Here is a 16,100-nt window from a genome sequence, read left to right as displayed (position 1 = left end):
CAGAACTACTTTGGTTTGCCGGGGGAGGTCAATTTCTTCAGGTGCAATGGGATACAGTCGTTCTCTAAGGACCCCATTCACCCGGTAGCTATTCAACACATCGGCTACCGTGTCTGCATGAATATTATCTAGACCCGCTTAATCTAGAGATTCTCTCTTGTAGCGTTGAACCTCACGCTCTATATCATGTAGATCCACCTTAAGGCTTCTGGGCGGTGAATACGTATCCAAAAGATGATGATTTGCATGGTCCCTGCGATAACAGCTCAGAAAGTATTGCTTAGACAGCATGTAGTTATGTCTTCGCATGGAAAGGATCTTTGTCTGCTGATGCAGGTGGTCTACGTGAGAACTGGGAAGACAGCACACTGCAGTTCGAAGAGCGGCATTTTGACAGATCTGAAAATTATTCCACTGCGTGTCACATAGCTAACGAAATCACACTGGCGTTGCATAACTCACCAATTGTTTCTTTGCCAGCACCCCAATTGCTGCCGGCAACTGACTTGAGGACCTTGTTTCTACTTTTGACCATATCGCAGATTGCAGTGGCATGTGAGGATAATGTGTAAGAGCTGTCAAATGTGACACCAAGTATTTTGGGACACTTGATGGTCGGAATTGTCACTCGATCGGCCATCACATACACCTCCCTACCCACCTCTTATGCGTATGTAGTGAACAAAGTGTCTGAAGATTTGGTGGCAGATATCTTCAGATCTCTTGCAGCAAAATATGAGGCAAGTTCATTGAGGTAGACGTTTAACCTATCGCAGAAGTCACAAATGGGTGGGAGGCCTGATGCCATGATCGTACAATTGTCCCCATAAGATACGATCTCTATACCGTCTGAGGGAGGTGGAATGAATGATAGGTAGAAGTTAAACTGTAATTGAAAAAATTTAATATTCAATTTAAAACAAATACGAGCGTTCGGCCGGGCCGAATCTTATATGCCCTCCACCACGGATAGCATTTGTCTAGTTCTTTGCGCGGTACCTCTTTTTAGGCAAATATAGAATGTATAAGAACTGTTATGCTATTGGAGCTATATCAAGTTATAGTCCGATTCGGACCATAAATATTTCAGTCCATTCGGATAAGAATAACGCCTTGTAGGGGCTCAAGAAGCAAAATCGGGAGATCGGTTTTCATGGGAGCTGTATCAAGCTATAGATCAATTCAGAGCATATTGGACACGTATGTTGAAGGTCATGAGAGAAGTCGTTGTACAAAGTTTCGCCAAATCTGATAAGAACCGCCCCCTCTAGAGGCTCAAGAAATCAAGATTCTAGAACGGTTTATATAGCAGCTATATCAGGTTATGTAACGATTTGCGATATACTAAGAACAGTTGTTGGAAGTCATATCAAAACACCTCATGCAAAATTTCAGCCAATTCTGATGAGAATTGCGCCCTCTAGCGGCTCAAGAAGTCAAGATCCAAGATCGGTTTATATGGCAGCTATACCAGGCTATAAACCGATTTAAACCATACTCAGCACCGTTATTGGAAGTCATAACAAAACACTTCATGCAAAATTTCAGCCTAATCGGATGAGAATTGCGTCCCATAGTAGCTCAAGAAGTCAAGATCTGAGATGGGAATATATGGCAGCTATATCAGGTTATGGACCGATTTGAACCATACTTAGCACAGTTGGAAATGATACCAAAACACCACGTGCAAAATTTCAGTCAAATCGAACGAGAATTGCGCCCTCCAGAGGCTCAGGAAGTCAAGAGCCAAGATCGGTTTATATGGCAGCTACACCAGGCTATGAACCGATTTAAACCATACTCAGCACAGTAGTTGAATAGGATACCAGAACACCGCGTGCAACATTTCAGTCAAATCGGAAGAAAATTGGGCCCTCTATAGGCTCGAGAAGTCAAGACCCAGGATCGGTTCATATGGAAGCTATGTCAAAAAACGACCGATTTGGCCCATTTACAATCCCAACCGACCTGCAATAATAAAAAGTAGTTTTGCAAAATTTCAAACGGATAGCTTTACTCCTTCGATAGTTAGCGTGCTTTCGACAGACAGACGGACAGACGGACGGTCATGACTCGATCGACTTAAGAATATATATATTTATAGTCTTAGATGCATATTTCGAGGTGTTACAAACAGAATGACGAAATTAGTATACCCGCATCCTATAGTGAGTGGAGGGTATAAAAAAAGTTTTAATGAAATTAAAATTTTTTTCAACTTTTCTATTAAAATCAATTTTTTTACTAGTGTGTCCATTGCTACTGTTGCTATTAATTTATGTATATTTATATATATGTTGTTTTATTTCAATAATATTTTAAATTTAATTTTTCTCTATTGCAACATATCCAATAGAAGTTTTTAAAGATGTCTAATGTAACGATCAAAGTTTTCCCAACGACTACTGTGGTAGTTTAGGTATATAGAATGTTACATAGCGAAATTTTCAAGTATGAGCATTCCGTGTACCATTAAAAAGAATATTAGAGTGCTTTACCATCAAAGCTTGGAAAAAGCATATCAAATTTCGGCTTTTTTGAAAAGCTCTCTAAGAGATTTACAATACAATTATTGATAATATATTATTTTATACCCACCACCGTAGGATAGGGGGTGTATTAATTTAGTCATTGCGTTTGAAACAGATCAAAATATAAAATTTCGACCCTACTAAGTATATATATCGGATCGTCGTCCAATTCTAAGATGATTTAACGATGTCCGTGTGTCTGTCCCTCTATCCGTCTGTTGTTATCACTCTACAGCCTTCAAAAATTGAGATATTGAGCTAAAATTTGGCACAGATACGTCTTTTTGATACACGCTGGTTAAGTTCTTGAACGGGCCAAATCGGACCATATTTGGATCTAGTTGCTATATAGACCGATCTGCCGATAAAGGGTCTGAAGCCCATAAAAGCTTTATTTATTATCCGCTTTCTCTCAAATTTGAAACAGTAAGTAGATTAAGGCCTCCTAACATCCGCCCGGAATATGGTTCTGATCGGACAATATTTAGATAAAGCTGCCACATAGACCGATCTGCCGATAAGGGGTCTGAAGCCTATAAAAGCTTTATTTATTACCCGATTTCGCTGAAATTTGAAACAGTGAGTTGTTTTGGGCCTCCCGATATCCGATCTTAATATGTTTCAGATCGAACTATATTTAGATACAGCTGCCATATAGACCGATCTGCCGATTAAGAGACTGAAGCTCATAAAAGCTTTATTTATTACCCGATTTTGTCGAAATTCGTAAAAGTGATTTAGTTTAAGCCTTACGCCATCCGGCCCACATATAAATCAGATCAGACAATATAAAGGGTGATTTTTTTGAGGTTAGGATTTTCATGCATTAGTATTTGACAGATCACGTGGGATTTCAGACATGGTGTCAAAGAGAAAGATGCTCAGTATGCTTTGACATTTCATCATGAATAGACTTACTAACGAGCAACGCTTGCAAATCATTGAATTTTATTACCAAAATCAGTGTTCGGTTCGAAATGTGTTCATTCACCGTAACGTTGCGTCCAACAGCATCTTTGAAAAAATACGGTCCAATGATTCCACCAGCGTACAAACCACACCAAACAGTGCATTTTTCGGGATGCATGGGCAGTTCTTGAACGGCTTCTGGTTGCTCTTCACTCCAAATGCGGCAATTTTGCTTATTTACGTAGCCATTCAACCAGAAATGAGCCTCATCGCTGAACAAAATTTGTCAAAATTTGAACACATTTCGAACCGAACACTGATTTTGGTAATAAAATTCAATGATTTGCAAGCGTTGCTCGTTAGTAAGTCTATTCATGATGAAATGTCAAAGCATACTGAGCATCTTTCTTTTTGACATCATGTCTGAAATCCCACGTGATCTGTCAAATACTAATGCATGAAAATCCTAACCTCAAAAAAATCACCCTTTATATATAGCTATCATATACACCGATCTTCCAATTTAAGGTCTTAATCCCATAAAAAGTAGATTTATTGTCTGAATATGTTACTTGTGTATGAGGTCTCGGGACCTGAATAAACTATTATCGAGACCAGCCACTGTTAAGATATAACTACGGACATAGTAGTGGAGTTATAATAAAACAGGATGATATGTTTGTGTTAATCCCCAGCATTCTTACATTCGATAATACATTGACATTAGGGTGTGATGAAACATGCCTTTTAAGCATGTCAATGTTGTAGCTTGAATTTTTTTTTTTTGAATTGGTTTTCCAATCTTCTTTAGTTTTTTTGATTTCTTTCCCTGATAAACTTTGGAATTCCGACCCACTCTTATGTATATATATATATATATCTTAATGCGAACATGTATTGTGGTACACACAGAGCTCACATTTAGTCAGTTTGTTCCGGTTGTGAACATAGCAAAAGAAAAAGTACTTATGTTTCATTTAAGTTTTCCTCTACAACAGGAAGCCCAACAGTAACAACAACAACGCTACAACAATATAAACAACTAGAAAACCAACCATGTTCGAGGCGGGGAAAGAAAGAGAGACATAGAGAGTGCGAGTGAGTGAATGCGAGCTATAGAAAATCATCTTCAAACTAAACGGCAATTTATTTGATAGATTTTTTGGAGCACAATTTTCTTGAAGAAAAAAGTTATAATATAAAAAAAAACTAAAACTTTTTTCCATTATATCCTACGACCTGATGTAATCGGCTCTGCAAATGACTTTTCGCCATATTTTATGTGAAATCCCATTAAATTGAAAGATATTTACCGTTGTGCACTTGCTGAGGCTATTAGGGCCAAATTATTGGATAAGGTGAATGGACTTGTGCTAGAAAAGTGCAATTAGTCAGCACTTATAGCAACAACAACAACACTTTTGCAATTGTCATAATTTATATGTTGCCAAAGAGGTGCTCCAGAAACGAAAAACCATCAATAACGAAGGCCTTCTTAAGAATGCCACATAATTTGTATAATTGCTGCTTCATCTCCTTCTAAGTGCAACACATTTGGTTTGCCAAATGTCTTGCTGATAGCAAAGGCACAATTATTCTAGCAAAACGATAATCAACATTTCAAATTTAGCATGTGGTCACATTGCTATGGCTAAGGAAAGTTTCATTTCAAAGATGACTAAAGTGAAAGGATTTTCTTTGTATCGACTTTTGTTTGCAATGAATGACTCATGGAGGTAAAATCAAGCAAGAAAACCGAGACTTTGGAGTTGAATGGCAAATGGCAAAAAGATTTGTATACATAGAGTTTAAACAAAGGACCTTTTTGCAACTTAGACCACAGCCAGCACATTAAGGAAGTCCCAGGTCTTCCTGACTCCAGCGGTATAAGATCAAAATATTCTAGTCTTACATTCTTATCAATACCATTTGGCTTAGATTCCTGACTTAGATTTCTTTTTATACCCTCCACCATAGGATGGGGGTACACTAATTTCGTCATTCGGTTTGTAACACCTCGAAATACGCATCTAAGACCCCATCAAGTATATATATTCTTGATCGTCATGACATTTTAAGTCGATCTAGGCATGTCCGTCCGTCCGTCATTCGAAAGCACGCTAACTTAAGAAGGAGTAAAGCTAGGCGCTTGAAATTTTACACAAATATATCTTATTAGTGTAGGTTGGTTAGGATTGTAAATGGGCCAAATCGGTCCATGTTTGGATATAGCTGCCATATTAACCGATCTCTGGTATTGACTTCTTGAGCTTCCAGAGGGAGCAATTCATATCCGATTTGGCTAAAATTTTGCATGAAGTGTTTCGTTATAACTTCAAAGAACTATGTTAAGTATGGTTTAAAACGGTCTATAACCTGATATAGCCGCCATATAAACCGATCTTGGGTCTTAACTTCTTGAGCTACTAGAGGGCGCAAGTCTTATCCAAATTGGCTGATACTTTGTATGAAGTGTTCTGGTATGACTCCCAACAACTGTACCAAGTATAGTCTAAATCAGTCCATAATCTGATATAGCCGATATATAAACCGATCTCCCCATTAGACTTCTTGAGCCTCTAGAGGGCGTAATTCCTATCGGATTTGGCTGAAAATGTGCATGACATGTTTCGTTATGACTGGTTGAAATCGATTGATAACCTAAAATAGCTGCCATATAAACCGATCTTTGGTCTTGACTCCTTGGACTTCTAGAGGTCGCAATTCTTATCCGATCTGGCCGAAATTTAGCATGAAGTGTTTTATTTTGATTTCCAACAACTTTGTCAAGTATGGTCTAAATCAGAGGGCGCAATTATTCTAGAGGGCGCAATTATTAGCCAATATGGTTGATAACATATAAAACAGCCCTCGTAGATATAACCCCCCCTATAAACCGATCTCCCAATTTAACTTCTTCAGCCCATAGAAGGCATAAGTCATGACCAATAAGGCTTAAATTTGGAATTACTTTTAAGATCTTCAACACCCACGCCATATATGACTCAGATAGGTTCAAAAGTATTTATAGACCCCATATCAACCCATACACCGACTTAACTTTTTGATCATCAAGAAGCCTTTCTGTTTATTTGCTTGCGTTACAATTTTGGTATGTTAAATACAGTTATGATCCCCAACAACCCCACAAAAACCTGCACTAATAGGTTTATAACTAGCCATAACCTCCATATAAACCTGTTAGTCGATTTTACTTCTTGAGCCTATAAAAATCATGCTTTGTCCGATTTAGTTAAAATTATGTATGTGGTCTACATTGATAAACTCTCACACACACCATTTATAAGTCCGCAATTATATTGGCTATAAACTGAATCCTCGATTTGATTTCTTGAGCCCTAGAGATCTCAATCACGGTCCGGTTAGCCTTTGGCAAAATATTCCACATACTGAGCTACTAAAGGGTGATTTTTAGCTATTATCTTTTTGACAACACTGGTTTAAACAGCTCAGTCATGTTTCGTGTTTTGTTTCACTGTCAAACTTCTTCAGTCTGGTCTATGATTTAACCATGAATCGTCTTACAAACGAACAACGCTTGCAAATTATTGAATTTTATTATCAAAATACGTGCGCTGATAAGAAAGTTCATCGCGCGCTTTATTGTTTTCAGTGACGAAGATCATTTTCAGTGGGCCCGTAAATAAGCACAATTGTCGATTTTGGAGTGAAGATCATCCAGAAGCATTGATCAGCCAGAAGCAAAAGCTACCAATGCATCCAGAAAAGTCACAGTTTGGTGCGGTTTATGGGCTGGTGGCATCATTGGACCGTACTTCTTCAAAGATGGGGCGAATCGTAACGTAACTGTGAATGGTGAGCGCTACCGTGAGATAATGTCCAAACTTTTTTCTGCCCAAAATGCAACATCTTGACTTGCATGACATGTGGTTTCCACCAAACGGTGCCACATGCCACACAGTACGCGCAACAATGGACTTTTTGAGAGGCGAGTTCGGTGAATATTTCATGTCACATTTGGGACCGGTTAATTGGCCGCCTAGATTTGCGATTGAACGCCTTTAGGCTATTTTTGTAGGGCTATGCTCATGTCTATACAGACAAGTCCGCTTAAATTGACGCATTGGAAGACAACATTGAAGCATTTATTCGTGAGATACCGGCCGAAATGTTGGAAAGAGTATCCGAAAATTGGACTAAGCGGATGGACCATTTCAGGCGCAGTCACGGTCAACATTTGCATGAAATAACATTTAAATTATATGGACCGTACTTCGATTCAAACAAAGATTTTATACATTTTTCTCAATTTTTTTTAGCTTTTCTATAGCTCTTAAAAATTACCCTTTATAACTTAAATTTTGTTGATGTCGCAAAAGAAATCCAGGCGTAGAAATCCAGGTTTATATATTAACTTTTCATTAGTGGTAAGCCTTTTTAACCATGATACTGCTATAGTATGGCAGTATGACAGTATCATGGTTCATCATGTAGACCCATTGGATAAAAATTGTTAACAAGTGTTAGGCCTACTTATGAGCTTTTATACTTGCCCCAAATATTGTTTTGTAAATAACGTTTAAAAATTTGTTTCACTGTGCACTTAAAACTACCATTTACATTTGTTCATTTAAAATCCAATATCAAGTCATGGTTCAATGATAGAAAATCCGAGCAGTGGCTACATAAACACTACAGGTAATTCGTTTTTTATATGTGAAAGTCACTCAGGGGAAGGGTGGCAGCAATGCCACAGAGTCCATGAGAGGTGAACGATTTGCTTTTCCCGCCGTTTCAATATTTTTCCTTATGCACTCTTGTGAAAACAACCAACTGCCACGCAAAAAAAAAACACCTCGAACTCAGCCAGGGACATGCGAGTGTGTGTGTTGGCTTTTATCATCAATACACATCACACATACGCACCCACACACCGCTGAAAATGAAAACACGTATTCAGTATGCCACGAGCATGTGGTTATGTTTGTAAGCATGATATTTTGAAATCAAAAATCATATTATCACACAAGCCCCCTAGCCTCCCCTTACCAATTGGGCTACGCACAGGCACAAACAAATGCCTAGACTGACTTTGACTGACGGTGAATGGACTACAATCCACAAACAATTACACACCTACACACACTCACTACCAGCCACCTGCAGCAGCACGAGCAACAAACAAACCGTAGGAAATACGCGCGCTTTGCATTGTGATATGGAAAATGCCGTAAAATGCCGTTTTCGAGTAACCGTTAGCATTCAGCTATCACGAATAACTGATAGCAAAACGCAAGGTGTTGTCACCATGTAAACGTAAACACACACTCTGTTTACTACAACAACCACTCGCTAGAGTCCCATTAAAGCAGGACTCTATGTGAGTGAGTCGGTTGGTCGTTTAGTTGATTCGTGATAATTCTCATAGCTGCTCACACATTGTGCTGCTGCTGCTGCTGCTGATGATGATGATGAAGCAAAACTCTTCGTTTCATCACAGTTCCATTGACGAAGAAACGACAACTTGTATGCCGACAGGTCGATTTTTACGTTTAAACCAAAATAATCAGAGACAGAGAAGCGAGAGAGCAAGAGAAGGAAGACGCAAAGCGCATGTTCTGCTCTCTGTAACAGTGGGTGCAAAAAGATTTCGTTTATCTTTCAAAAGCACACATACACACTGCCCATGCCACTAGACAATGAATGAATGAATGGTTGGCTCTCTTTCTCTCCATCTCGTAGTAAAGTGGTCAATAACGTACATATGTGGGAGAAATACTAGTACTCATCACAGCTGTTAAACAATAAAGAGATAACAGCGAGTAGTGGCTCTGCCTCAAATAAAGTGAATGAATGTTTGTGCAAAGTATCTTTGAGTTTAAGTAGTAAGTAGGTCCTTTGTGTATGATTTAGTTAATATTTGAGCTATCCCCAAAAGTCTGAAATTGTTGTTGAATCTTGACTGCCATTTAAACCTAACCTAAAACAGCTACAATCCGTTCGTTATACTACAACAATTTGAAATGCAATATTAGTCGAAATTGGATATGGGAGCTATATCCAAATCTGGATGCCACCGTAGCGCACAGATTAGCATGTCCGCCTATGACGCTAAACGGCTGGTTTCGAATTTTCAGCGGTGGTTTTCCCCTCCTAATGCTGGCAACATTTGTAAGGTACTATGCCATGTAAAACTTTTCTCCAAAGAGGTGTCGCACGCCTTTCGGACTCGGCTATAAAAAGGAGGTCCCTTAACATTGAGCTTATCGGACTACACTCATTGATATGTGAGAAGTTTGTCCCTGTTCCTTAGTTCATGGGCAAAATTTGCACTGTGCCAAGTACGTTTTAAATTGGTCTATAACCCGATATAGCTCCCATATAAGCCGATCTCTCGATCATCCTTGTTCGGTTCCTAGAAGCTTTCATTTTTGTCTGGTTTGGCAGAAGTTTGGAACGTAAAGTAAAATTATGCCTTTCAAATTTTAATTTGATTTTATGTCAATTTTACGCAGAATCCATGGTGTTGGGTTTCAAAGCTTCGACCCGTCCGCACTTAGCACGTAAAGATGTTCATCCTCGTATGAACATCACACCACCTCACGCATTCCATGATCCCCCGGATCTTCTCCTGCAGAACGGTATTATGATCAGGCAGTCTAAAACGGATCTCAGTCCATGGGTTCTCAATGTAGACGCCCAGGCCCATTCTGTCCCCTAGCTTTGATGATAATACTAGGGCTCTGACAGTCAAAGACTGTGCCGCTGGCAACAGTGCCTCGCACTCGACCTCAAGTGTTGTCTCAGGTGTCCAATCGGAAAACTCTTTCCTTCCTTCCAGAGTTCCTATCGTCGCCTCGATTATACCGCGATTTTATGAACTGCTCCTATGCTCAATCCATACTCCCATCGCTTTAAGTCTCATAGCCGCAGTGGCTGTCTCACACTTAATATGTAAAGGGTGATTTTTTTGAGGTTAGGATTTTCATGCATTAGTATTTGACAGATCACGTGGGATTTCAGACATGGTGTCAAAGAGAAAGATGCTCAGTATGCTTTGACATTTCATCATGAATAGACTTACTAACGAGCAACGCTTGCAAATCATTGAATTTTATTACCAAAATCAGTGTTCGGTTCGAAATTTGTTCATTCACCGTAACGTTGCGTCCAACAGCATCTTTGAAAAAATACGGTCCAATGATTCCACCAGCGTACAAACCACACCAAACAGTGCATTTTTCGGGATGCATGGGCAGTTCTTAAAAGGCTTCTGGTTGCTCTTCACTCCAAATGCGGCAATTTTGCTTATTTACGTAGCCATTCAACCAGAAATGAGCCTCATCGCTGAACAAAATTTGTCAAAATTTGAACACATTTCGAACCGAACACTGATTTTGGTAATAAAATTCAATGATTTGCAAGCGTTGCTCGTTAGTAAGTCTATTCATGATGAAATGTCAAAGCATACTGAGCATCTTTCTCTTTGACACCATGTCTGAAATCCCACGTGATCTGTCAAATACTAATGCATGAAAATCCTAACCTCAAAAAAATCACCCTTTATGTCAATGAGTGGATATCTAGAATAATCTTCAGTGCCCTAGTGGGCGTGATCCTCATCACTCCGCCTATGCCAAGACAACGTGTTCTATGAACCTGTTGTATGGTCCTTATGTTGCACCATTTCTCCATAGCAGTCCACCCAGATATAGTCCCCACGTAAACCGATTTCCAATAAAACTGAAATCCTAAATTTTTATCCAATTTGGTGAAATTCAATATGTAATGTATCTTTATGTGCAACAACATCGGATATACATTCTTCAATATGTGCGGTGTGCGTGCAGCAAAGCAAGGACTTTTAAAAGGTAAAATTGCTCACCTCACCCGATTTTTTTATTTTTTGCTAGTATTTGAAACCAAGCATTCGGCATCATAAGAAACACGTTCCACAGGTTTGCCATGTTAACATTTAGATTGGAAACCATTTGAGTTTACAAAACTTCTTAAATTTTTGTATATTTAATTCACTCAAACAAAGCGGGGAGTTTTACAAGGTTAAATTACCCATCTCCCCGATTTTTTTTATTTTTTACTAGTAACTGAAACCAGGCATTCGGCATCATAAGAAACAGGTTCCACAGATTTGTATTGTAAGCTTATGGATTAGAAATCATTCAAGTTTTCAAAACTTTTAAGACATATTCAATTTTTTTTTACATATTTTTTTTAATACACTCAAACCACCAGTATTCCCACGATTAAAGGGTTATCCCCAATACCCTTGACCTACTCTCGCAATAAGTAAATTTTATCCTGTTATTTTATTGTAGGTGTTTTTGTATGTCTTGTATGTTATTTTTCCTTAAGGACCCTTAAATTGATTGAAATTTAAAGTTGCTAAACCTTAATTTCAGTAGCTATACCATTTTTAATTTGTTCTCCCTACCTTGGGTTGGCTATAACATGTTTCTCTCCGCCACCCTACCAACACAATCCCCCATTTTTCTAGTTGTGGTTCCACAATTATTTCCTCCAACTAGAGAAATGGTGGAATTCGAAAAAGGATTCTTAGCTGCAAGCAATTTGTGTTTGTTGTTGTTCTTCATGTTGTGTTTTTGGTCCTTTTTTGAAGTATTAACTTTAACCATTTGAGTAATTTTCCCCTAACATTTGTTTGATGGGATAAATCCTTTACTTTAGTTTTATGATAAAGCTTTGAATGTTCAGTCATTATCCTTTTTACATTGGCTCTTGCAGGAAAGATTTAAAGTGGTAGTGTTGTCAGTTTTGAATGGTGGAAAGTAGATTAAACTTTTATTTGCATTATTTCCTAAGACAAACGTTCGAAATTGTAGTATTAGCTATGGGGAATGGGGTACCAATGGGTGATTTGACTGGTGGTTGTGTACAGGCTTCGTCTGTGCAAGTGAAAAGTGTTCAGTATACTCTGCCCATACACTGTACACCACCATCATAGATCTGATCTACAGTTTCATAGCCGCCACTGTCGTCAACCATAAGCTGGAAAATTTTTCTCAGAGATCCTTGCAATTAAGAAAGTGGTGGAATGGCTAAGATATAATGTCATTATGACGATTGACATAAATATCTTCTCAGACAGCCAGGCAGCCATTAAATCCCTGGAGAACGTATTTCTGAACACAAAAACCGCCCTCGACTTTCGCAGAACTCTTAACGAAATAACTGAACAGTTCAAAATTCACCTGTTCTGGATGCCGGGCCACAGAGATATCCCAGGGAATTGTAAAGCGGACGAACTTGCGAGACTAGGAACTACCCTACACATTCCAGGGATACTGCAATCTGTGGGTATGCCTCTAGCGACATGTAAGCCAGGTTTTCAGGACCAGGCCCAAAGGACAACAAATGATAGATGGTCACAAAGAGGGGGCTGTGAGCACATTCCAAAACTATGTGGCCTAATCTAGACTTGAATAGGTCTACTGCTTTGCTGTCATTGGCTAGAACAGACGTCTCAGTCATTGTGTCCGTCATGACAGGCCACTGGCTAATCGGAAAACATGCTGGCAGACTGAAGGTTGCCAGTAACGTCTTTTGTTGAAGCTGTGAGGACATAGAAGAAGAAGAGACTATAGAACACCTTCTGTGTGTGTGTCCCGCACTAGCAGTTAGAAGGAGTTCCACTTTAGGTTCTCATTTCTTTGAGAACCTGTCTGATTTAGCGGATGTGAATATTCGCAAGTTGTTGAGCTTTTTAAAGCGATCTGGATGATTTTTTAATATCCAATTAATTCACAATTCATATAGATTTTTCACAAATATATTGGGTGTTTTCAGTGAGTACCCCTAATTTTATAAAAATCTCCAGAACTACTAAAATCGGCCGTTTTATTGAGTTTGGAAAATAGTCACATGCTTCTCAAAGGTGTTTCTAAGCGATTGACATTAGGGCATTTGCGGAAATCGAATATTTGCGAGAGCTGTTGTGCACTTTAGATTTTTTTTGTTTGCCTAAATTGAGTGTTTTTTTTTTGATATATTTTGTTTTAACGACTATTCGCTTGTTGTTCATTTGTTTTAGAAATCTTTTTCTTTTTTTATTAAAGATTTCACACCTACAAAAGATCTTTGATACAGAGAAATTAATAGGTTCAGAAGAACAAAATTCAAGCCAATGGTATTTTTGTGGAAATAACTCAAAAAATGAATGGCGGAAAAAACTTTAAACCAGTGGCGCGCAAATACACACCCACTGTTGCAGATATATGTATACATGCACAGGAACATAAGCCCAGGGGCTTGAAAATGATACGCACACTAGCACATGTGCCCATCACTGCTTTAAACCATTAATAAATTACTTTAATTATTTATATTTATATTTTAAATTAAAAAAAATGTTTCAGTACTTGCAATAAGTTAAAATGACTGAATATTGTCTATGTGTCACTATTACCTTATCCACGATAAGTGAAACTATATTTATAAGTATTTTTTATGCTATTTTTCTTTATATTATTCAATAAACTATCAAGGAAAAGAATTAATCGTACGTTTATTTTATTGAAAAGGGGGGAAATAGAAAAAATCAAGTTTGATTTTCAACCAAAATATCGTTAAAAATTTGTTGAAATAATTAAAGGGTATTGTTTTCGAAGAAGATTTTCACTAAAATTGCGATTTTTTCCACCATTCTGCATTAAATAATAATTCCGATTCATTTCCCATTCGTTTCGTTTATTAAATTTAATTTTTTCCAATTCTGGGTGATTTTCCGCTTATTTTGAGTATTTTTAATTTTTTTAGTGAGTACCCCTAATTTTTTTGGGCAAAAACCCGAAAATCTCAAAAAATCACTAAAATACCAGGCGCCCAGAATCGAGTAGCAAGTATATTTAATATATTGGCCCCCAGAAGTATGCTTCAGATTTTTTGTACTAAACACAGGGTGACTCGTATTACAAAAATTTTGAAATTTTTGTGGCATACTTTTAGGCGCTAATTTTACCCTTCCCGAAAGATTATTAAAAACAATTCAAAATGGTTTTATTTTTAGCTTTTATTTATTATTTTTAGATAAAATTTATATACAAATATGCAAAAAAAACAGTATTTTATTAAAAGAAGCTATTTTTATTTAAACAAAGCCTTTTCCAAGCCATTTACAAGGCAAAGTTTACTTGCTTGGAACTTGATTTTCGTGCTGGTTTCTTCACTTTATGATATAGATTTCAGCTTACAGTGTTCACTGTCATCTGCAAATTCTGCCAGCGTGTTTTATCAAGATTAGAATACCTGTAAAGTATTGAAAAAATACATTACAATGATAAATATTATAAGAGAACTTAAAAACTATATATATATATATATATATATATATATATATCTATATATATTAGGTTGTCCTAAAATACTAACGCATGCCCTCCACTTTTTTTCTTTTTTTCCCAATAAGCCAAAATATGAAATAATATAGCCATCAGTTCCGACATGGCGTCCAAAGTTGCATTTAGTCCTTTTTAAGGAATCCGGTCAATTATTTTAGTTCCTAGCATGAAATTGATATACAAAGGAAACATTTGTACGGAATTTATTTTAAAAACACAAACTGCACCTTGAACAATCACTGTGACTGTGATAAAATGTATGATTCAACTCAAATATTTCTCCTTTTAAGGCTTCAAGGTGGATATTGTACTTGTTACCCAATCATCACAACATTTTTCACATATCACTATTTTAGCCCAAAAAACAAATGCTATGAGCTTTGATAAAAATCGGTTCAGATTTAGACATAGTTCCCATGTATATAGATCGCTCCAGCGAAAATCCATGGGGGTCCTGAAAACATAGCTTACATGACGCTACAGGCATACCCACAGATTCTAGTATAACTGGAGTGTGTAGGGTAGTTCCTAGTCTCGCAAGTTCATCCGCTTTCCAATTCCCTTGTTTATCTCTGTGGCCTGGCACCCAGAATAGGTGAATTTTGAACTGTTCACCCATCTCGTTGAGAGATCTGCGTCAGTCGAGGGCGGTTTTTGTGTTCACAAATACGTTCTCCAGGGATTTAATGGCTACCTGGTTGTCTGAGAAGATATTTGTGTCAATCACCGCAATTAGACATTCCACCACTTCTTTCATTGCAAGGATCTCCGCCGTCTAGTTTGGAACCATCCGTATTGAAGTCTATATAACTTCTATTACCAGGGATATCGTAGTTCCAATCAGTGCTATTAGCAATAGTTGTACAGTAATTTTTATCAAAAAGCGGCTCAGGTAGGGTGTATTCCACACTGCCTGGAACGTCGGATATTATATCAAGGATAAAACAGTGTCCGTAGCCGCTACATGACCTATGAGAAAGCTCCCTTAACCTCACGGCAGTGGTTGCTGCAATTTGTGTAACCACTATGTCCAGAGGCATAAGATGTAGCATTAAATTCAGTGCATCAGATGGTGTCATCCTCAGTGCGGCTGTGATGCACAAAAAAGCCATCCTTTGGATCCGGTTAAATATTGAGCAGTAGGTGAACTTTTGAAGCGCCGTCCACTAGATCACTACACCATATAGCTTTATAGGTCTGACAACTGCAGTATATACCCAATGTATGACACGCGGTCTTAACCCCCAACTTTTGCCAATGGCTCTCTTGCATGTGTATAGGGCAAGAATTGTTTTCCCCTCCT

At 38.0% G+C, this 16,100-nt stretch overlaps 1 protein-coding gene and 1 long non-coding RNA gene across 4 annotated transcripts in view; one reads left to right on the top strand and one right to left on the bottom strand.

Annotated features, from left to right (window-relative positions):
- LOC106089680 (probable serine/threonine-protein kinase roco8) overlaps positions 1-8,694 on the bottom strand; it is a 113,317-nt gene extending 104,623 nt beyond the window's left edge. Inside the window, exon 1 of one of the 3 annotated variants that reach the window (XM_013255615.2) lies at positions 8,610-8,694. The gene's annotated coding sequence lies outside the window, so the exon portion shown is untranslated. Of the gene's footprint in view, positions 1-8,582 lie in introns of all 3 variants that reach the window. The other 2 variants (XM_013255616.2, XM_013255618.2) reach the window with 2 other exon arrangements.
- The window catches only part of LOC131997795 (uncharacterized), a 203,351-nt gene extending 189,600 nt beyond the window's left edge, over positions 1-13,751 (top strand). Inside the window, exon 6 of the long non-coding RNA XR_009398422.1 lies at positions 13,517-13,751. This is a non-coding gene — a long non-coding RNA (uncharacterized LOC131997795). The remainder of the gene's footprint in view (positions 1-13,516) is intronic.
- Positions 13,752-16,100: the final 2,349 nt, after the last annotated feature.

Source organism: Stomoxys calcitrans, chromosome 5 (genome assembly GCF_963082655.1).
Source record: "Stomoxys calcitrans chromosome 5, idStoCalc2.1, whole genome shotgun sequence".
Lineage (NCBI taxonomy): Eukaryota > Metazoa > Arthropoda > Insecta > Diptera > Muscidae > Stomoxys > Stomoxys calcitrans.
The sequence above is the reverse complement of the archived record's forward strand: the minus strand, read 5'-3'. Positions and strand labels throughout refer to the sequence as shown.